Raw genomic sequence first — 21,721 nt, forward strand, 5'->3', positions numbered from 1 at the left:
ACAAGAGAAACCTGGTGGGCTACACTCCATGTCTCAAAAAAAGTCAGACACGACTGAGCAAATAACACACAATGACAACCACAGAAGGATGAAGAGAACATATTCTCTTTAAAGGCAAAATGAGACCAGGGAAGAGGGCAAGAAAGATAGAAGCTGAGAAAGAAGGGCTTCAGAGGCTCCTAAAGGCATATCAGCGAGACTAACAACTCTGGTCACGCTCCTGTATTCACCTGAGCTGTAAATTTCTGTGTTATCTATTGTCATGGTGTTTGAAAAGCTGATTATGCACTCTTATGGAGCTCTTCAACAACTCTTTGCTCTTAAACATTTATAGCACCCTTCCAAATGAGTGAGTTACAGCAATCCTCTTCAGGTGAAAGTATTCTCCAAGCTCTTGCTTCTGTAAGCAGAGGCATGTAATCCTCAGGGACACACAAAGGCATGAACTCTGGCCAGGCTCAATTACTCACAGAATCACACACACACCTTGCAGTAAGGACTGAATCAATACAAGATGACTCATCTTTCTCTTTAGGGCTGACCCTAAAATGTGATTTTCATTTATAGCCAACCCTTCCCGTGGAGCGGTGTTGTCCAACAGAAACTTCTTTGATGATAGAGATGTTCCACCTGCCAATGCAGGAGACATAAGAGACACAGGTTTGATCCCTGGGTCAGGAAGATCCCCTGGAGGAGGGCATGGCAACCCACTCCAGTATTCTTGCCCAGAGAATTCCACAGACAGAGGAATCTGGTGGACTACAGTCCACAGGGTCGCAAAGAGTCAGACACGACTGAAGCGACTTGGGACGTTCTATGTCTGTGCTGTCCAATGTGGGAGGTAGGCACTGGCCGAATGTGGCTCTTGAGCATTTGAAGTGTGGTTAATGTGACTGATGTGTGTGTGTGCTCAGTTGCTCAGTCATGTCCGACTCTTTGTGACCCCACGGACTATAGCCCACCAGGTCCTCTTTCCATGGAACTTTCCAGGCAAGAATACTGGAGGGGGGGGTTGCTATTTTCCACTCCAGGGTATCTTCCTGACCCAGGGATCAAAACTGTATCTCCTGTATTAGCAGACGGATTCTTTACCATTAGCGCCATGCAGTAGTGCTTTATGGGAAGCACAGTGTGACTAAGGTGCTGAATTTTAAATTGTATTTAGTTTTAGTTTTTTTGAATTTGAAAAGCCACATAGCCACACATGGCTAGTGGCTGCTGTATTGAATAGCATAGCTTTGGAGTAAAAAGGAGAACTGTTGCTTTCTATTCAGCTCCCATCTTGGCTATGCCAAGAAAAAGACAGCTATGCTGTGAAAAACCAATATAAATGCTAGTCATGATGCGTTCGATTCTATTATCTCCTTCTGACTCATACTGTCTTACACACGGTCTCCTATTCAGGGAAGATGTCTAGACTGTTCCTTGTACAAAAGTGGCCTCTAACTGGAAGGGGTGGGTGGTGGTGGACCACTGACCAAAGGCTACCCACAGGCTGCCCAGAGCCCTGGAAGGTGGCCTGTTTGGAGTCTCTGAAGGAGCAGCAGTGATTGACTCAGCCTATCAGGGTGCCTCCCTTGGAATTTTAAAAGGTTTGGCCAATCAGCAGAGAGAAGGGGCGGGAGCAAGCAAACCAGGAGAGACAAAGACACTAAGGTTCAGAGAGCTGGGTTCTCCAACAGCCATCCTGTTCTAACCCCAGTTGCCAGTCATATATATCCTTAAACAAGCAAGCAAAAAATCACCCTTTCCTTTCCTTTAAGGTGGACTGAGTGACTGTTTTTTCTTTACTTAAAAGAAATTCAGTAACTAAAAATTCCTCTAACGAGGAGTTTCTCGACCTGGCTACCATTGACATTTGAGGCCAGAGAATTCTTTGTTCAGGGGTGCTGTCTTGCGCGTTGTAGGATGTTTTAGAGCATCCCTGGCTCAGATTCACTAGATCCCAGGAGCATGGCCCACCCACCCCCACCAGTCATCATTACCAAAAATGTCTCCAGACGTAGCCAAATGTCTCCTGGTGGGTGGGGGCATGGGGCGGGGGCAAGAATCTCCATTCTTCACCCCCTTGAGAATCATCTCTCCAAATGTATCCCAAGTCCACCTCCTCTGGCCTCCTTGAGGACAAAAAGATAAAAACGGCAGTTTATTCCTAGCAACTCCCAGCTCTCCCTCCCTCTCTTCTCCAGGCTAAATAAAGATAGCTTTTTTAGTCTTTTTCCTAGAGTCTGTTTCACAGATATTGATGGCGACATCTAAAGATGAGACTGAGACCATTTGGTCGAGAGGAACTCTGTTCCCTTAGCTCTCCCTATTTATAGAGGCAGTGGGCAGACGCAGCTGTGCAACCCTGGGACAGTGACAGCTCCCTGGTCAAGGAAGGGACACCTCCAAGCTCAGCGCTCAGTCCAGCCCTTTCTGCCCACGAGCTGATTAAGATCTGCTGAGCCAACAAGCTGCTGATTTACGAAAAAAGAGGAAACGCTCTTTTAAGGCCCTCAGCTTTTGTCTCTTCACATTCCTTTGAATATTCCAGCCCTTTGGTGGGAGTCTCTCCCCTTGGTATTCTCATAGACACCTCAAACTCAGTCAAATGAAACTTTTTGTCTTCCTCCAGTGTTTTCTATTGTGTCCATCTAGTTTCCTGAGTCAGAAGCCTGAGAGTATTCCTCTGAAATCATGTGAAAGGAAGAGAGTGCTAGAGGAATCTGGAGAGGGAGACAGTAGCTAACTCAGGGAGGATTTTTTTGCGCTGTGCTAAGGCTTTTCAGTGTTGATGGCTGCCTCCCCTTTCTCATTAGCCAGTTCCTCATTTACCTCTCACAGTGTGACTTGGTTTTTTGCTTTTGGCCTCGTGTGCAGCATGTGGGATCTTAGCTTCCTGACCAGGAATCGAACCTGCATCCCCTGCAGTGGAAGTGTGGAGTCTTAACCACTGGACCACCAGGGAAATCCCTAGATGCCTCTTGAAAGCTTCTATCATATTCACAAGTCCCATCCACGGGGAGGGGTTTATACAGAGTGTACAGACCAGCAGGGTCAGAAACCTTGGGGCCACCTTAGAATCCTGCCTACCACAGACAATAAGTCTGTACTCTTCTAATCCATTTCAAAAATATTAAAAAAAAATTTTTTTTCTCCAATTGAGTCCATTTTCAACTTCACCATTTAAGAAAATGAGGTAATGGCAGAAATGGTTAGCTCTTTCCCAGTGCCCAAATTCCTCTTCTTTCATAGAAACAAAGCGGGTATCACAGGGGGTATCAACTAGGTGGGTACAAGGCTACTTAGAAAATAAAGACCACTCTCCTTAGCTTCCCTTGCAAGTAGGTGTGGCCACAGACCACTTTCCAGATAACGGAATATAAGTAGAAGTGATGAGTGGAGCTACAAGAAACCTCCCTCACGGAGCCTCTGGCTCTTGCCTTTTGCCCATTTTTCATTCCTTTCTCCATGTGAATGCTAGAACCCAAGTGGCTCCAGCTGGTACCATGAGAATAAAGACCATGCCCCAGGATGGTAGATGAGTGAGCTGTCAGGAGCCTGGTGCTCCAAGGCCTTTGTGAAACAGAGCTGCCTTCCCAGATTTGAAGTGCACTCCACTGGGCTTTCAAATGGTAGAGAAATAAACTCCCATTTTGTTTAAGCCATTGTTGATTTGAGTTGTCTGGTACTCAGAGTTAAATATAATCCTAACCAACACAGGGGGTTATTTCCTTAGTCCCGCTAGACTTGACAACTTAAATTTATTTTTTCTTCCTTCGATCCCTTTAAACTCTTATGTCCACTAAGGTCCTAACTCCTGTTGATTCTTCCTTTGCGCTTCACCTCACACTCATCCCTTCTTTTCAATGTCTACTGACTGTGGTGATCCCAGACTGTTCTCTAGGCTCCATCTCCCTCCCTCCCATTAAGGCTGCACAAGTCCCAGACTCCTGAGATATCACATTCATCATGTCAGTCCTCAAACTCAAACCCTCAAACCTAGGCTCCTCTTGTGCTTATTAGGATAAGGTCCCAAAGCATCTTGAAACCCTTTCAACATGGACCTCCTATCATTTTTATTTTTTATCATTTTTACTTTCTGGCTGCACCGCATGGCATTCGGGATCTTAGTTCCAGGGAAGTGCAGAATCTTAACACGCTGGACCGCTAGGGAAGTCCCCTCCAACCATTTTAGTTTCTCCTCCCTCTGATTCAGATCTTCCCCAACAACCAGGAGAGTCCCCAGAACAACCCAGTTTGTCTTTGCTTTGTGCTGGAGATCTTCAGCCCTGGCCGTATTAAATCATCTGGAGCCACTGAAAACAACCACCTTCGTGTGTCAGCGTTGCTCAACGCACGGAAGCATTAACGCATGTGAGCCACAAAGCAGCCTCATGAGATGTAGGCCCTGGCACTGTCACCATCCTACTGACGAGGAAACAAGAAACTTAGGAACTTCAGGACATCATTTGTAGTCAGGTGGCCAGTGAGTATAGAGGCAGGACTCCAACAGAGAGGACTGCCCTCTAAACCACTCCTGGGTGGTCCCTAGAACTACAATACAGAGTATTACAGATGAAAAGTACTTTCTGATGGCATGACATATAATTGATGGCCAGTAAATCACAAAGTACAAATGAAAATTAAAAAAAATACAAATGCCAATGGACTCTGGCAGTCCACTGGTGAGGACTCTGCACTTTGACTGCCAAGGGGACAGGTTCAATCCCTGGTCAGAAAACTAGGCTATAGCAAGCTGTGTGGTGCCACCAATAATAATAATAGCAACAATAATACACACAAATTCCAAACTTCCAGCCTAGACTAGTGGAATCTGTTTCTTGGGATTAGGGTCTGAGCACTTTTGTATCATCTTTAGGGTGAGCCCAGGCTTATCACAGCACGATTCCAAGGTGAGCTGGGGTTGAGACCCATTGCTTTACATAGTTGCTCCTGCCTGTCTTCCTCTCATTCCCTCTCAGCACCCCAGGTTCTACTTACCTTTTGAGGTTCAGTCCAAGTGTTACCTCCCTTGGTGGAGCGAGCCAGCTTTCTCCAGCCGGAGTGCTGCTGCTGCTGCCGCCGCTAAGTCACTTCAGTCGTGTCCGACTCTGTGGGACCCCGAAGATGGCAGCTCACCAGGCTCCCCCGTCCCTGGGATTCTCCAGGCAAGAACACTGGAGTGGGTTGCCATTTCCTTCTCCAATGCATGAAAGTGAAAAGTGAAAGTGAAGTCGCTCAGTTGTGTCTGACTCTTAGCGACCCCATGGACTGCAGCCTACCAGGCTCCTCCATCCATGGGATTTTCCAGGCAAGAGTACTGGAGTGGGCTACCTTTTTGAAATGTCAGTTGCCAAACGTGTCCACACCAGCTGAGCTGGTACCTATTCTACCTCTCAGTTTGAATCCAGCTCTTGGCTTCATGCCACTGGATCCTTGGCAGGTTTTTCCAAATTTAATCATCTGCTGCTCAGCTTTTTCCACCTTTGCCCAAAAGAGCAACAAACATAATCACCCCTCTATCAGTAACAAGATCCAAACTTAGGGTCTTGCAAGGTGATAACCTTGGCTCAGTGCTCCCCTCTCAGGGATTGAAGGCTAGGGGGATGTAGGGAGATGGTGATTAAGGGGCAGGACCCCCAGGCAGTAGAAGAGAAGAGTGTGGGTGAGGCCTTTCCAGGACTCTCAGGTACAGAGCTGAAGGTTGATAAGATGAGGGGGTGCTGGTGCCTCTAGGGGAGAGGTTGGACTCACAGACTGGCAAATCTTGAGAGCAAAGCTTGGGTAGGATACGGGATAAAATCTGGTGGTCAAGGAACAGAATCTGAGAGGGCAACGATTTGAGCAAAAATGACGTTGGGCCACTTGAGGTTGTTGAAGGACTGAATGAATGGATCTTCACCTGCGTTTTTGGGAAGAACTTAGAGGGATATGGCATCCTTGCTTGCTGCAGGAGACTGCCAGGCAAGAGAGGCTAAGAAGGCATCAGATGAGGGGCCTGTTGGGGAAGAGAGGGCCTAGTCAGACAGAGGCCAGATCCCAAGAGAGTAGTGCATTCTGCCACCTACCCCTCACCCCCAAGTTCAAGGGGCACAGGGCTCTTGTTGGCTGTGTCAGTTTCCACTGAAGCCATGGGTGTGACCAGGTCTCCTTGTCTGTCCTGATAATCTTGATTATCTCCTTCCACCAGTCTATGAAGCAGGTGATAAAAAGAGTCCCAGGGAAGGGGCATCACTTGTCTTGAGTTACATGGGGACTTAATGGCAGTGAAGGAATTTGAAGCCAGTTCGAATTCCCAGCCCAGGGGTCTTTACTCTTGACTCTGTTGCTGAGGTAGTCACTTTACCTTCTGTGGGCTCAGGATAAGGCCTCTGGTGGGAGTGGCGGGACAAGATGCCTCTTCTCCTGGCAGATCTGTGTTCCACAGGAGTCCCAGGTCTTCTCTGACCGAACCTGTTCTTGCAGACTAAGTGGGGGCTGAGTGGGACAGAGAGCAGCCTCTGGGGAGACAGTCTGGCAGGCTCCTCCCTACACCACTGGCCCTTCCGGCCCCACTGCTATCAGCTGCACACAGTGAGGTCAGCCACTGTTCTTTGGGCCCTACGGGAGGCCTGGTGTGACCATCAGGTCAGCGATGAAACCTGCTGTCCACGTGATGAGTTTCCCGATTCACTCAGGCTTGGGATGGAGGGAGAAGTCAAGGTCTATTCCAGAACATGACTGTATTGGACAGGCCAGTCAAACTGCCCAACGCATCAAAGGAACATTTCCAAGAGACTCCCCATTCCTTCAGCTCTACCGAGGGCAGCCCCACCCCCACTAGATCCTACTCCAATCCAGTGGGGTGGCCTGAGTTCAGGGTCCTAGAAGACAAAGGTTGTAGATCTCTGGACATCCCAAGCGCCCAGAAATGACCTGGGGCAGACACTCTGGCTGACCAGGGACCCAGGCTAACCTGAGTCATTCAGGTTCTCTGCTTCTTAATAATTTGAACTAGAGTTGCAGACAGAGGGCCAGGAAGCAGGGATAAGTGAGCTGCTGAGCAGCCTTAGAGGTGGCACTCCAAACTGGGATCTTGGAGCTCCTGCTGCCTCAGGGCTACAAGACAGCCCAGGCAGTCAGAGAGACCCTGGAGCCAAACAGCCCTGCAGGCTCCCCTGTGTTCCCAGGTCCACCAGGAATGAACACACACAGAACATCTCAACCACCTTATTCCCAGGCATCTCTTCACCTGAGGCAACCTGAGTGAGTCTCAGTCACCAGATGGCCCCTGTGATGGCCGTGGAGACACACTCGAGGGGGGTTGCATCTAGGAGGCCAAGCGGGGGTGTCGTGGCCCCTCCCTGCACAGAGGACTCCTCCACTCCCCACCTGGGAGGACCAGAGTGTTCCATGAGAAGACCCCAGATGTGCTGACTAGGATGCAGGATGAGAGTCTGGGGAAGAACTGCAGTCAGGAAAGACCACAAACAGAGCCAGTCACAGACCTGCAGGTGTGTGTGGAGGGGCTGGCTGCGGCAGGGCGCCTTCCTCACCCACAGTCTCCAGTTCATCGTTGTTCTTTGAGCAGCAAATGCGCTGTGGGTCCAGATGAGGTCGGGGTCTGTCCCATCACTGCAAGACCCTGGCTTTCATTTCAAATAGCTGATTGGGTAGATTGTGACTCTGACCCAGGTGGGTTTCTTCCTTCCATCATCTCCCCCTCATACTCCTAGGTTGCCAGACAGATTCTGAATTTCCTCCCAGGGTAGAAGAAAAGCAGGACAGGTGCTCTGTCTGGGCCTGCCTCCTCAGGTCTTGGTGGAGTGGGGCATCTCCAGACAAGATTGCTGAGGTTTCTCTCAGCCCAGATCTGCAGAGATACCACCATCAGCATCAGTGTCCACCTCAAGTCAGAGCCTTGGCTAAGAAATGGTGACAGACTTGCAGAGTTGAGTTCAACAAACATCTCCTGAGCATCTACTGTGTGCCTGGGGTGGGCACAGCTGGGCAATGTGAGCCACGTAGAGATGGGCAAGACCTAGTTCTGACTCTGAGAAGTGACAACCAAGCAAGGAGGTGTAGAATTTACACAGAGAATGGTAATTCAGGGCAGAATATGATCAAAGCCATGAGAGTCTTTTCCAACCGACCCAGGGACTAAGAAGAGTTGAATGCATATCCCTGGGGACAGAGAGGCCTGCATGGAAGAGTCAGCATTTGACTTTGGTCTTGGGGACTGGGGGCTTCCCTGGTGTCTCAGATGGTAAAGTGTCTGCTTGCAATGTGGGAGACCTGGGTTTGATCCCTGAGTTGGGAAGATCCCCTGGAGAAGGAAATGGAACTCACTCTAGTACTCTTGCCTGGAAAATTCCATGGATGCAGGAGACTGGTAGGCTATAGTCTATGGGGTTGCAAAGAGTTGGACATGAATGAGCAACTTCACTTTCTTGGGGACTGGGTGGACTTTGATGTGGAAAGAGAGATGGAAATAGACAGGCTGGAGCAGGAGATTCCCCAGAGAAGGACTGTCAATCATTGGGTTACCAGTAATTAATGTCAGCTGCTGTGCCAGGCACCATACCAGGAGGTGCTGGGGAATAGTGTGCCACATGGCCCCGCCATGGTCAGTGGGGAACCAAACAGGCAGATGATGACCCTAGCCCGTGGGACAGAAGCTGCGGGTGAGAAGGCAGGGGTGAGGGGGTCCCAGACCATGTAGCCTTGGTGCATGGTCTGCTGGAAATTAAGCCTCAAGAAAGGGAATCAGAGCCAGACCCTATTGCCCCACCCCCACCCCACCCCCAGCCACCACCACTCCACTGAACTTGAATCTGAAGGCACTGCATGCATGCTAAGTCGCTTCAGTCATGTCCGGCTCTTTATGACCTTATGGACTGTAGCCCACCAGGCTCCTCTGTCCTTGTGGATTCTCCAGGCAAGACTACTGGAGTGGGTTGCCCTGCCCTCCTCCAGGCAATGGAACTCATGTCTGTTGCATAGACAGGCGGATTCTTTACCACTAGTGCCACCTGGGAAGCCCCTGAAGGCATTAGAAACCTACTTTTTGACTTTGGTCCCCGGGCTGATAACATAGAGGAAAAGACCAAAGAGGCCAGACTTTGGGGGGCTGGGGCACTTCATGGCACTGTTTCCCCACTGACCAGTTTTTCCCCAAAGATGTGATCAGGAAGTGTATATATTGGGGAGCATGGGTTCACTCCCTGATGAGAAAACACTACCCACAGGAGGGTCAGGACCAGGAACAGAGAGCCCGTCATTTCTCCAGCACATTCTCGGGGTCATCTATTGTCATCTTCACAGCAGACTCTGGAGTGAGCTCTACGACCTGCTTTTCCAGATGGGGCCACCACAGCTCGGAGAGGGAAAGGCCTAGGCAGAGGCGGACACAGAGCTCACACGGGGTAAGGCCCCGCCTGTCTTCTCTGAAGCTTGCTCTTTGATCTGGCTCCTGTTTGATAGGCACATCTGGGTTTGTCCACCAAGGTCAGCGCGCTTGTTGTCTGTTTACCACCCTTGTGGTCAACGGGAACAAAGCCAAGAGGGGATACCTCGGGTCAGGGCGCTATTGGAGAGCCATTCCTTCCCACCACCCCATCCCGGTGCTGCGGAAGAGAGGGCCATGTGAGCCAAGTCACTGCCCTGAGCTCTGCGCACAGCACGAGGAGACACAGCATTTGCGGGACGCGTCTCCAAATCCCAGGCACCGCGCGCCTCCCCCACGCCCTCCTCCCCCGCCCGCCCTGCCCCGCCAAGCCGCAGACAGCAAAGGCGAGAGAAGCCCAGGGTGCAATGAAGCCGAGTGGAAAGACCTCTCTGCGACCTCTGGGAGGAAGGGAAAGTCTGAGCCGTCTCAAAAGACCCTCCCTCCCTGCTACCCCGCTTACACTCAGGTGCCCTTGGGAGCCCGCCAAGCCCGCTCTGTCCAAAGGGCGCAGCCTTTGCGTTCTGAGCTCCCGGGCCCGCGCACAGCCTCCCCGCCTCCGCCCCAGGGCTAAGCGCCTGCTATTTTGGTCGGAGGGGAGCGATCTCACCCTCGCGGAGGTTTAGTCAACACCCCAGTCATGGGAGGACGACGAGCTTAGTAAAGAGCTTCTAGGCTGGGCGCTCACGTTTCTGTGTGTCTCCGGCCCCGCCGAGAGCGGGAGCGAGGTGAAGCTCAGAAAAGTCGTTCGCTTCCCAGCACAAACGACATTGGAATCTGTGACAGCAAACCCGACCAGTTCTTCCGTCTGAGATCAGTTCTCTCCTGATGCCAGAGAGTACCGGTTCGCCAAACTGTGGTTTGGCGGCGAGCTGGATCCCTGCAGGGTTTCTCCTCTGGCGGGGTCCCGGAGCCGCCGTGGGCGTGGGGGGTGGGGATAGCGCAGGGGTGCGCCTGCTGTCCGAGAAAGCAGCTCCTCCCGCTCGGGTCTGTAGACGTGGGTGGGGATGGGCATGAGGTGGGAGGTCGTCCCGCCCGCGGGACGGATGGCTGGGCGGCGGTAGGGAGGTCGTCCTTCAAACCCAGCAGAGCCGGAGGCCGTGACCTGGGCCTATCTTTTGCCCCGGGGATCTGGTCACACACCCCAGCAAGTCCCTGAAAGAGCCTGAATTCAAGGAGCGTCTGCCCGAGGTAGACAGACCCAGGTGTGTTGTGCACTGCGTGTGTGTGTGTGTGTGTGTGTGTGCAAGGCGAGAGGGTCTCGGCGTCCCCCGCACTCTCTCTCCGGGATTCTATATTTTGCCATCCTTTGTTCTCAAAATAGGCGGCGAGCCTGCTCAGCGCTGCGCTCGGAACGGGTGGGGGCCGTAGCGAGCTCGCTGGCGCGCGCAGAGTTAGCGGCAGGGTTACAAACAGTCTCTCCCTGCTCCCCCGGCCTGAATTAATGTGTTACTATTTTGGGCGCGCCAGTGTTTCCAGGGGAAACCTAATGACGCAATGACGTCAATGCAGGTCAGCAGCAGACTCTCCGGGAGGGCGGGCGGGCTCCCGGCTTTCAGGCTCCGCGCAGTCTTCGGGCGGCAGGGCGCAGACGAGGTGGCGAAGGCGGCGGGCGCGGGGGCGAGGGAACCCCGGGCGGGACCGAGAACCAGAGGGCGCTCCCTCCTAGCGCCCGGACCCGGGTAACTTCCCGTCGCCCGGCACGGAGTTTCCTTGCTGCCCACGGACAGGAGGCGGCTTGGAGGGCAAGCGGGGTAACCCTCCACGCCCATCCCACCTTTATCCAGGGGGAACCAGAGGAGCCAGCAGGTTCGGACTCACTGAGAGGGCTCTACGCGGGGCCTCCCACGCACAGGTACGCGCAGGTCCTCAGGGTGTCCCCAGCATGGGGGAGGGAGACATTTACACTCATTCCTGTCCACACTCCTCTCGTGTTCTGGCACCGTAACTGGGAGTCTGGGGTCTGAGACCTAGCCCCTCCTCCTGTTTCCCCCACATTTCTGAGCCTAGAAGCCGCTTCTCTGCTACTCTCCAGCACCTTATTCGGGTCGCAGGCTAGAACTGGGGCTTCTCGGCCGCTGGGCCTCCCTTAGAAGCGCCATCTGAGACCAGGAGACTAGGTGGAGAGGGACGACCAGGCCAGACGTGGGGGTGTGAGACTGGGTTGGGAGCCTCAACAGCCTGGAGGGGGAGCCTGTGCCCCTGTGCAGGGCGCGTGTATGGTACTGCTGGCGTGTACTTGGTGTGTGCGTGTCCTGGGAGCACGTCGTGTGTCCATGAGGTGTGTATGGTTGCTCTCATGGAAGTCTGCTGGGCGAGCGTGTCAGTGGCATAGGTGTGAGAACACCTCAGGAGCTCCTCCTTGACCAGTGTAGGAGTGTGGGGGGCCAGCGAGGGACCAGCCCGGGTCCAGGGTCTTTTCCCCCCAGCTCATCTGCCACGGCTGGCCAGGTCGCACCCTATCCCCAGCCAGGCTGTGGCCCACTTTGGCCCGACCTGGCTGTAGCTTCGTCTGGAATCACACTTCCTAAAAAAAAAAAAAAAAAAAAAAGCTCAACCTGCCTTCTTGCTCGAACTCACTGTGCCCTTCTCTCCTTGGAGCGTGAGTAGAAGGGGGAATTCATTTCCATCCACCCCTCCCCACCCGGACAAGGCTTAGGCTTGCTAACTGCTCCGCTCGGCGGCAGACCTCGTTTTCAGCACCAGAGTCCGGACAGCTCCACGCCCGCACTGGCGCCGCCTCTTCCCTCCCAGAACTAGGTGCTGGGCCTGGGAATGAAGACTCCCTGCCTGGGCCTCTCTGGCTTCTAACTTAACTCCTAGATCTTCCCACCCCACTGCCCCCAACACACACACAAGTCTGGCCCTTGGCTCCCTTTCCCAGATCTCTGTCTGGAAGCTTGGAGGGGTAAAACCAGCCGGCGAAATCTCCAGAGCAGACTGCTAGGTGTCTCTGCGTTGAAGTCTAACTTCCTCCAAGGGATAGTGACTCTGAACAGAGGCTGCTAAGGCCCTGTTGCAAGTTCCCCATTCCCACCTCAGTTTATTAAAATTAAGTAAATAAAGCCAGATTCCTTCCCTGCAAAGGCAAACCAGCCTTCAGAAGGCATTGTCAGGGTTTAGGATTTTCTGGATTCTCAAAACACAGTTCATGGCCTCTGTTATCCCTTCCTGGGGCTTCCCAGGTGGCACTAGGGGTAAATAACCCACCCGTCAATGCAGGAGACATAAAAGATTTGAGTTCGATCCCTGGGTCGGGAAGATCCCCTGGAGGAGGGCGTGGTAACCCACTCTGGTATTCTTGCCTGGAGAATCTGTGAACAGAGGAGCCTGGAGGGCTACAGTCCACGGGGTTGCAAAGAGTCAAACATGACGGAAGTGACTTAATTTGTTTTTCCTTCCCAGACATTTTTATAGCCCTGCCCATTCCTGTTTCCCTAAATCTGGGCCTCAGCTAATGGAGGAGCAGTGAGGATGAGTCCTGTCCGCCTCTCTACCTCCCCCGGCAGTCAGTGTTCAGCTGAATGTCATGGCTTTGGAGCTCTAGATGGAGCAATGTCTGCATGAGTTCTCCCCAGAGCTGTGTCCTGGACTTCCCTGGAGGCCCCAAAAGTAATTTTAGTGGTTGCAGAACTCTGTGTAGCTCACACTCGCTGCACTGGCCACATAGAGACCTCCAAGAGAGCCCGCATTCCACACCACTCTCCAAGTGGAATCCAGGACACAGCCAATCTACCTGTGGTTCTCTCCACTCCTGGTTTTCTTTGGCTGATGAAAGCACCAGAAGTAGTACTGGAATGTTGTCTCAGACACCTCTTTCCATTTGCTCAGATGTCTCCTTACTGTCATCCCAACTCCTCCAAGAAGAGCAGATTCAGAGATGGATGAGGGAAGCCAAAAAGTCACCTCTGTCCATCCTGCCCCACCCCACCCTATTTCAGAGACCCTTGGCAAGGCTGGGGACCATGAACCTCTTCCTCTGCCTGGAAATGAGAACATTCTTCCTCCCTAGACATCCTCTTCTCTCAGATAGCAGAGATTAGGCTAATCTTGTCAGAGCTGACCCGGGGACAGATCCAGGTGTTGTCTTTGTCCGACTGAGCCTATAGCACTAAAGGAGATCTGGGCTCAGGGAGGAGGGTGCCTCTTTACAGAAGCTCTGGGACTTGGAGTGAAGCGTGCACACTGCCAGCAGGAAATGGCCTTTTCTCTGAAGACGTCATTGTTCTGCTTGCTTCCGAGCTATCAGAGAGAGGAGAGAAAAGAAATGCCAGGCTAGGGACAGGGAAGGAGGGACAGTGACTCCAGTCCAGTGGCTTCCTTCTCACAAGGCAGAAGCCCAAGCCCAGCTCCTATGGCATCCTGAGTTTCCCCAGGTCACAAGGGGAATCAGAAAAGGGCTGTTATTCCAAAAGAATTAATTTTCATGATGAAGCTTTGTGTGGTGGGGGTGGTGGCAGTGTGGGTAACACGTGCAAACCGCAAGGGTATATGGCTTCCACTGAAGGACAGTACCCCCTTCCCTTCACCCCAGGATTTCTGCAGCTCAAACTTGGTCCTCTGGGTCACCATCTGCCTAGCCCCACTCCTGGCTACTTTCCAGGATGCTCTGGCTTCCTAGCTTCCTTCTGCAGAGTTAGGTAACATCTGGCTGTGGCCTCATGGGAATGCTGGCCAACGTCAGGCAGATAGATGTTCGCCCAGTGGACCTGAGCCTGGCATGTCCACTTGTGGGCACAATAGGGACCTGGGAGGAGAGCCAGGGAAGGTGAGTGGTCCCAGCCCACAGGAAGCCTGCATGTGACATTGCACTGGGTGAGGGGGAGAGCCCAGGTCTCTGACATTGTCCTTGCCTGATCCAAGTCATCACTGGCCAGAGGAGCTTCAGTTCCACTTCCCAACCCTCCACCCTGCCTTCACCCCACCACTCCCGTCAGGTACTCAGCAGGAAGCTGGACTGACTCAGCACCATTCCCTGCATTAGCATGAGGCCTAGATTTGTTTAAGCAACTCTTTGTGCCCAGCCTCATTTTCTCCATCTGCATAATGGGATTAGCTGAAGCAGGGATGATCCCCCCAGCTTGAGAGTCCTGACAGTCAGTAGCATCTGAAATCAGAGATAGTCAGCTCCTAGAATACCTGGGTTCCTGAGAGGCTCAGGATGCTGGTAACTTTCCTGCCTCCTGGCCAGGGTCTCAGCCTCTCCCTATGGATGGAAACCCAGGTCCTATCAGAGCAGCAAGAATGCAGGAACTCACTGCTACTAGCGAGGTGCCCATAGGAAGCATGTGTGAGGAACAGCTCTGGGCTGGCCAAAGTCACACAGCTCTAACCCTCCACTCAGGGCTTTAGCTGGAAGCCCCCATCCCCACCCCCCAAAACAAAGAATAGGAGAGCAAAGTGGAAATTGTCCTAGAGTTTAGTCTTGGGGCTAAGAAGCTCAGGGTATTCCCTTCCATAAGGAATCACATAGAGGCATCCTGATCACCTCACTATCCATCAGTGGGACCCTTGGGCTCAGCAGGGACTGAGGCAAGGCACAGGTGAGCTGCAACAAGGTCAGTGTTCTCCTCCCTATGTGGAGCTTCCCAGGAAATACGGATCTCTTGCCCAAGGCTGACGTTTGGATTCTGCAACCCTCAGAAGGAAGACAAGGAGGGTGTCTCCTCAGCCAACAGGAGCAACCCCCGTGCACAGTGCGTCTGTTTCCCCAGAGGCTCCAGGTACAAGGTTGGCACTGACAGTGGGTTCTGAGTGACCTTGAACTAGTCATGTCTCTGCACAGCATGAAAACAGAGATATAGCATCTGCCCCTGCCCCTCACAGGCAGTAGTTAGGCTGATGAGTACAGTGAAGACAAGTGTCAGTGGGGCGGGGAGGGTATGGGTGGAGGACTGTTGACCCTAAGAGCCCAAGACAACCCCAGAAAGCTGTCTCCCCAAATGCTGTCTGGCCAAGTTCTGTTGTCAGAGTCTCGACTTCTCTCTGTGCATGGAAGCTGAGCACCGCCATTCAGGAATATAAGAAAATACAAATGCACTAAATATGATGAGATGGTTGAACATACAATACCTGACCATGCACAGATGAGACTGGCAGCAGTTCATTAGTCACATACACTCACAGCCTGCAGTGTGGGTGGAGGAGGACACTGCATACCTTGCAGTGCCACGTGACAGCCACACCAGGCTTGCCCTCCGGAGCTGCCCTTGGGAGCAGAGCAAGCCAGCAGGGACTGTGTAGTATAGGTTTTACAGTAATAAGAGGGTGGATGCGTGTGGGCTAAGTCGCTTCAGTTGTGTCTGACTCTTTGCAACCCCAGGGACTGTAGCCCACCAGGCTCCTCTGTCCATGGGATTCTCCAGGCAAGAATACTGGAGTGGGTTGCTATGCCCTCCTCCAGGGAATCTTTCTGACCCAGGGATCGAACCGATGTCTCTTACATCTCCTGCATTGGCAGGGGGCAGGGGGTGGGGTTATTTACCACGAGTGCCACCTGGGAAGCTCAATAAGAGGTTGGGTGCCCCTGATTCTTGTGGGAGTCGTGATTGACTCATTTGACTAATTTCTTATTCAAATGGTGGTCCAGGGAACCCCGCCATCTCCAGGTGCCCAGGAAGGCCCTTTCCCTTTTTAGGACAAGATTCTCAGCTGCTTTGCTCCCAGCTGGGTGGTAACCAGAGAGGACTGAAGGCCCTCTTTGTTTCTTCTCGATCTTACACTGTGGGGCTAGGGAGTGGATTGGCACAACTCATTGGCATTTTTACCCTGGTAGTCGGGATGGGGACAATGTGTGGGGCTGAACTGACCACACTGATGGGGAGGCCTGGCTCTTAGCCCAGCTCCTCACTCACAGTGTGGCTTTGGGCAAACTTGTCCCTCTCTGGTCTCGGACGTGTCTGCAGGAACCAGAAGGGGTTGGTTGAACTTGAAGGCTCTTTCTGTTTTGTTGTACTGTGAACCTCAAAGATTCTAACTGTGAAATACAAGGCTCCATGCTCGCAGGTAGAGACATTTGAAGGCTGGAGGTGGGAGGGCATTTTTGCTCCCTTAGAGTTGGGGTGACTTAGTTCCTTGGGGTGAATAGATTCTGAGATGCTAGGAGTGTAGGTCAAGACCCTCCCCCAGCCCTTAGCCCAGTCAGGGTCTCATGTGTCCCAGGAAATTGGGCTTTTTCCAGAAGAGGCCTATTTCCAGAAGATGTGCTAGATACTAGACGTGCTAGAAGAGTTTGTGTGGTTTGGCTGTTGAGAAAATCAAAACAGAAAGCTGTCTGGTTTTCAGAACATGGAAGCCTCCAGCCCATACTCAATTAAAACAGGTAGGCCTTCCCATCCAGTCTCACAGGAGCACTTGCTGTTCCTTTTACTTCCTCTTTCCCTTCCTGGAGGCTTGCAGGATTTATCTCTGCCTGCAATGCAGGAGACCCAGGTTTGATCCCTGGATCAGGAAGATCCCCTGGAGAAGGGAATGGCAACCTACTTCAGTATTCTTGCTTGGAGATTTCCATGGACAGAGGAGCCTGACGGGCTATATTCCATGCAGTCACAAAGAGTCAGACACAACTGAGCAATCAACACACAGGCAATTTCAAGATTCCCTGGTACTGAGAACTCAGAGCCTGTTCCTAGCCCTTCTTCACACATTGGGGCTCTGGGTTTCTGCTGCTTCCAGAGACAGAAGTGTGCCGGCTTGGTCCAAGGCCTTTGTACGTGTATATATGATGCTGATAAAATTGAAAATGATCATCATAGCAGCTGAGGAAGCTAAGCCCAAGCTCAGGCAGCCAGGGGTGGGGAGTGCTGGTAGGAGGCCAGTCTTGAACCTGCTCTTTTTGTGTTCATTTTACACCCTTCCCACAGCACCAGCATAGATTTGCAGAGACAGCTCATCAGAAAGGAGCCTGTGCAAACCCGCAGGCTCCCTGCTATGGGTCAGGTGGCCACGCCGCGGTGAGTGCGGAGAACAGCGGGTGTGCCCTGTCTCTTCGCAGGGCCAACCAGCCCACTGTGCAGCATCCAGGCTGCAGGCCAGAATGCCTCGCAGGGGTCGTGTTTGATTCCACCTCTCAGCCTGCCTACGAATGCAGGTCCCTGGGACGTCCCTGGTGGCCTGGGCTGCTCCTGAACCATCTGCTTCCTAACCAGACCTGCCAGAGACTGCGCCCAGCCATGGGCCTCCGAAGCCAAGCCAATAGGTGGGGACACGAGTGGTGACCACATATGAGAGACGTGCAGACAGGCTCCTATGCGGCCATTTTCCCCCATTTCATTTCCCTTTCCACTCCAGAAGACTTAAAATTAAAAATTGGGGGAGAGAATAATACAGAAGCATGTACACTACCATGTATAAAATAGATAACCAATGGGAATTTGCTGTATTCAAATCAGAGCCCTGTAACAACTAAGATGGGTAGGAAGGGGTGAGAGGTGAGGGAAGTTCAAGAGGGAGGGGACACATGTATACCTGTGACTGACTCATGTTGATGTATGACAGAGCCAACACAGTATTGTGAAGCAATTTTCCTTCAGTTAAAAATAAATGAGTTTGGGGAAAAAGGAAAAAACAAAAATTGGGGCAAGCAGGGCACATATTTTTAATCTCATTTTAGTGATGAGGCTGAATTAACCACTCCAAAATTATACATCACTGGAGAGCCAAGACTGGGGTCTGACTTCACACCTTTTCAGTATCCTGGACTCCTCATCCCTCCAACCTGCAGCTGTTCCTCAGAGCCAGGCCTGAAAACAATGAATTGCAACCCTGACTGCATATTAGAATCACCCAAAGGCTTTAAAAACATTCAGGTACGAACCCCAGAGATTCTGATTTAATTGATCTGGGTGGGTCCCAGGCTTCAGTAGGTGATTAAAAGCTCCCCAGCTGCTTCTAACAGGTACCCAGGACTGTGAATCATCATAGGCAAACTCAGAGGTGGCTCAGGGTAGGAGTTCCCTGGCTTTTCTGCACATTGGAATCATCTGGGAATCTTTAATAATATTGCTGCCTGGCTCCCTCCCACATTCTGATCTAGTGTGGCATGCACCCTGGGCGTCCGGATTTTTTTTTTTTTTTTTAAAGCTCTCCAGGTGATTCCAATAGTCAGCAAGTTTGGAAACCATTGGCATAGGCTAAGACCCGGCTCCTTGACATGTGGTCTATGGACTGCAGCCTCAGGATCACCTAGAAGCCTGTTAGCAATGCAGAATCTCAGAATCTCTGGACCTGCTGAATCAGAATCCGCATTTTAACACGATTTCCAGGTAATTTGTATGCACAGTCAAATCTGACCTATGGAATGACAAAAAGGCAGATGAAGGCATAATTTTTTAATCAACCCATCTGCTCGTTCATTTATTCAGTCATTATACTGATAATCACAGAGCGCTGGCTGTGTGCTAGCACTGTGCCGAGCACTGCTTATTCAAGGATGAATAAGGCTAGGGATGCGATGAGAACGGAGCTGTCACAACCCGAGGGCAATGCCAGTGCCCATGGGAGCGGAAAGGATGTACTGTATGAGAGAGAACAAGGACTAGTGCCTTTCACTCTCTGGAGAGCAAAGGGCTCATCTTATAAGACAGGTGTGTTCAGGGGCTACGGAGACTCGGGATGGCTGCTGTGGAGGTGGGTGCACGGGATAGAAAAGGGGTTCCATGCCCCCCAAGGAGCCTCAGCTTGAGCTGTGGACAATGAGGTGCCTGTGGAGGCTGTAGGTAAGACAGAGGAGAGTGTCCTGACTCAGATGGGTCTTCTAAAGAGAGCTGTGAAAAATCAAGTGGAAGAAATCTGGTGGCTGTGGAGACCAAATGGAACATAGAAAGAGGTCCAGTGATGAGGAGGTGGCTGAAAGGATGGAGAAGAGGGCCAGGTTTGGGAGAGGCTTCTGAGGGAAGATCAGCAGGACTTAGGGGCAGGCTGCATGTGGGCTAGCAGAGAAGGCAATGGCACCCCACTCCAGTACTCTTGCCTGGAAAATCCCATGGATGGAGGAGCCTGGTAGGCTGCAGTCCATGGGGTCGCTAGGAGTCGGACACGACTGAGCAACTTCACTTTCACTTTTCACTTTCACGCATTGGAGAAGGAGATGGCAACCCACTCCAGTGTTCTTGTCTGGAGAATCCCAGGGACGGGGGAGCCTGGTGGGCTGCCATCTATGGGGTCACACAGAGTCGGACATGACTGAAGTGACTTAGCAGCAGCAGCATGCGGGCTGGAAGGGAGAGAAGTAAGTGTGGCTTCTATGTGAGCAGTTTAGGCATCCAGGTGAAGGTGGCACCATCAGCTGAGGTGAAGAAACAGGAAGCTGGGCGACTTTGAGCAGGCTGAGAGGCCACTGTGTGTTTGGGACTGGAGCTAAGGAGACAGGCTGAGGCTGGCTGGGGATCTGGGAGTCAACAGCGTTCAAGGGTCATTGAAGTCATAGGAATGAGTGAGATAATTTAAAGACAGAGGAAGTGGGGAGAGAGAGAATACTGGGGCCTGACAGTTTAAGGAGAGATTGGAGGAGGAGGAGAAAAGGAGGGGGGGCAGGAAGGAGGTGGAAAAGTGGGAAGGAGCCAGTAAAGACAGGCTGGCAAGAATGAATCAGAAAAGGAAAAAGAACACCAAGACAGAGGATGCCTGAAAATAACAAAACATTTTTGTGGAGTAAAATGCTGCAGAGAATTCTGGAGATGAAGACTGAAAGCTGGAGTTGGGAATTAGATCATTATTGACTCGGTGCTCTCAGTGGCGCACGGGTAGAGGGACCAGGTCGTAGTGGGTCTAGGGGGTTGAGAAAGGGGACACAGAAAGTGTAGATTCATCTCCATCGTTGGTGGGAAGAGGGAGGGGGGATAGAGCAGTAGTTTAAAAAAGATGTAGGACAAAGGGGTTTCTGTATCCTGTTTAGGTTGGAGAAGATGAGCCATTCCTTTTTTTTTTTTTTATTATTTTATTGGGGTATACTTGCTCTACTGTGCAGTTTTGGTTTCTGCTGTACAATAAAGTGAATCAGCCATATGTATACATGTGTCTCCTCCCTCTAGAGCCTCCCTGCCCGCCATCCCACCCCTCTAGATGATCACAGAGCACCAAGCTGAGCTCCCTGCGTTATGCAGAAGCTTCCCTCTACCTAGCTGTTTACATGGTTTCATATATCTGTCAATCCCAATCTTCCAGTTCATGCTACTTCCCCTTCCCCAGCCCCACCTCCACACATCTGTTCACCGCATCTGCATCTCTATTCCCGCCCTTGGTAATAGGTTTGTCTGTACCATTTCTCTAGACTCCACATATATGCATCAATATACACGATTTGTTTGAGCCCACTTCTGAGTTAAGAGGAAAGAATTAAAAGTGGTTAAAAATAGCGGGGAGAGAAAATAACTATCTTCTACCAGGGAGGGGGAGATGCAGTTCAGACCAAAGAGGGAGGAATTCATCGTAGAGAAGAGAGGGATATTAAAACAGTTCCCATGAGTGTGGGGCAAATTACCTACGGATAGCCAGGAGGGAGTGCCTGGCTGAGCAACCTCAGGAGACCCGAGAAGTTCTAGGAGCAGGACAGAAGCAGTAGAGCCAGCCAGGCAAGAACCTTTTTGTGTTGAAACACATACTCCTATATTACAATTGTGTCATTTTAATTTTTCCATGTCAATTAGAGAAATGTATTGATTTTTTTATTGAATGAAAGATTCTTTAAATTCAGTAGTACTTTATAATTTTCAAAAGTTTCACATACATGATTTCATGTAATCCCATGCGTGCCTGCGTGGTAAGTCGCTTCTGTCGGGTCTGACTCTTTGCGACCCTATGGGCTGTAGCCCACCAGCCTCCTCTGTCCATGGGGATTCTCCAGGCAAGAATACTGGAGTGGGTTGCTGTGCCCTCCTCCAGGGGATCTTCCCGACCCAGGGTCGAACCCATGTCTCTTTGTCTCCTGCATTGGCAGGTGGGTTCTTTACCACTAGCGCCACCTGGGAAGCCCATGTAATCCTATAATAACCCTTTTTATCCTTCACCCCTCTCTTGCTCCTCCCCTTCTCCCTCTTCCCACTGGTCACCACTTATTTGTTCTCTATGAGTCTGCTTCTTTTTTGTTAATATTCACTAGTTTGTTATATTTTTTAGATTCTACATATTAGTGATCGTATAGTATTTGTCTTTGACTTACTGCACTTAGCACAATGCCCTCAGAGTCCATCCACATTGCTGCAAATGGCAAAATTTCAATTTTTTAATAGCTGAGTAGTATTCCATTCTGTGTCTGCGTGTGTGTGTGTACCATATTGTCTTTATCCATTCATCTGTTGATGGAAAGTTAGGTTG

Source organism: Bos javanicus, chromosome 4, assembly GCF_032452875.1.
Source record: "Bos javanicus breed banteng chromosome 4, ARS-OSU_banteng_1.0, whole genome shotgun sequence".
Classification (NCBI taxonomy): Eukaryota; Metazoa; Chordata; class Mammalia; order Artiodactyla; family Bovidae; genus Bos; species Bos javanicus.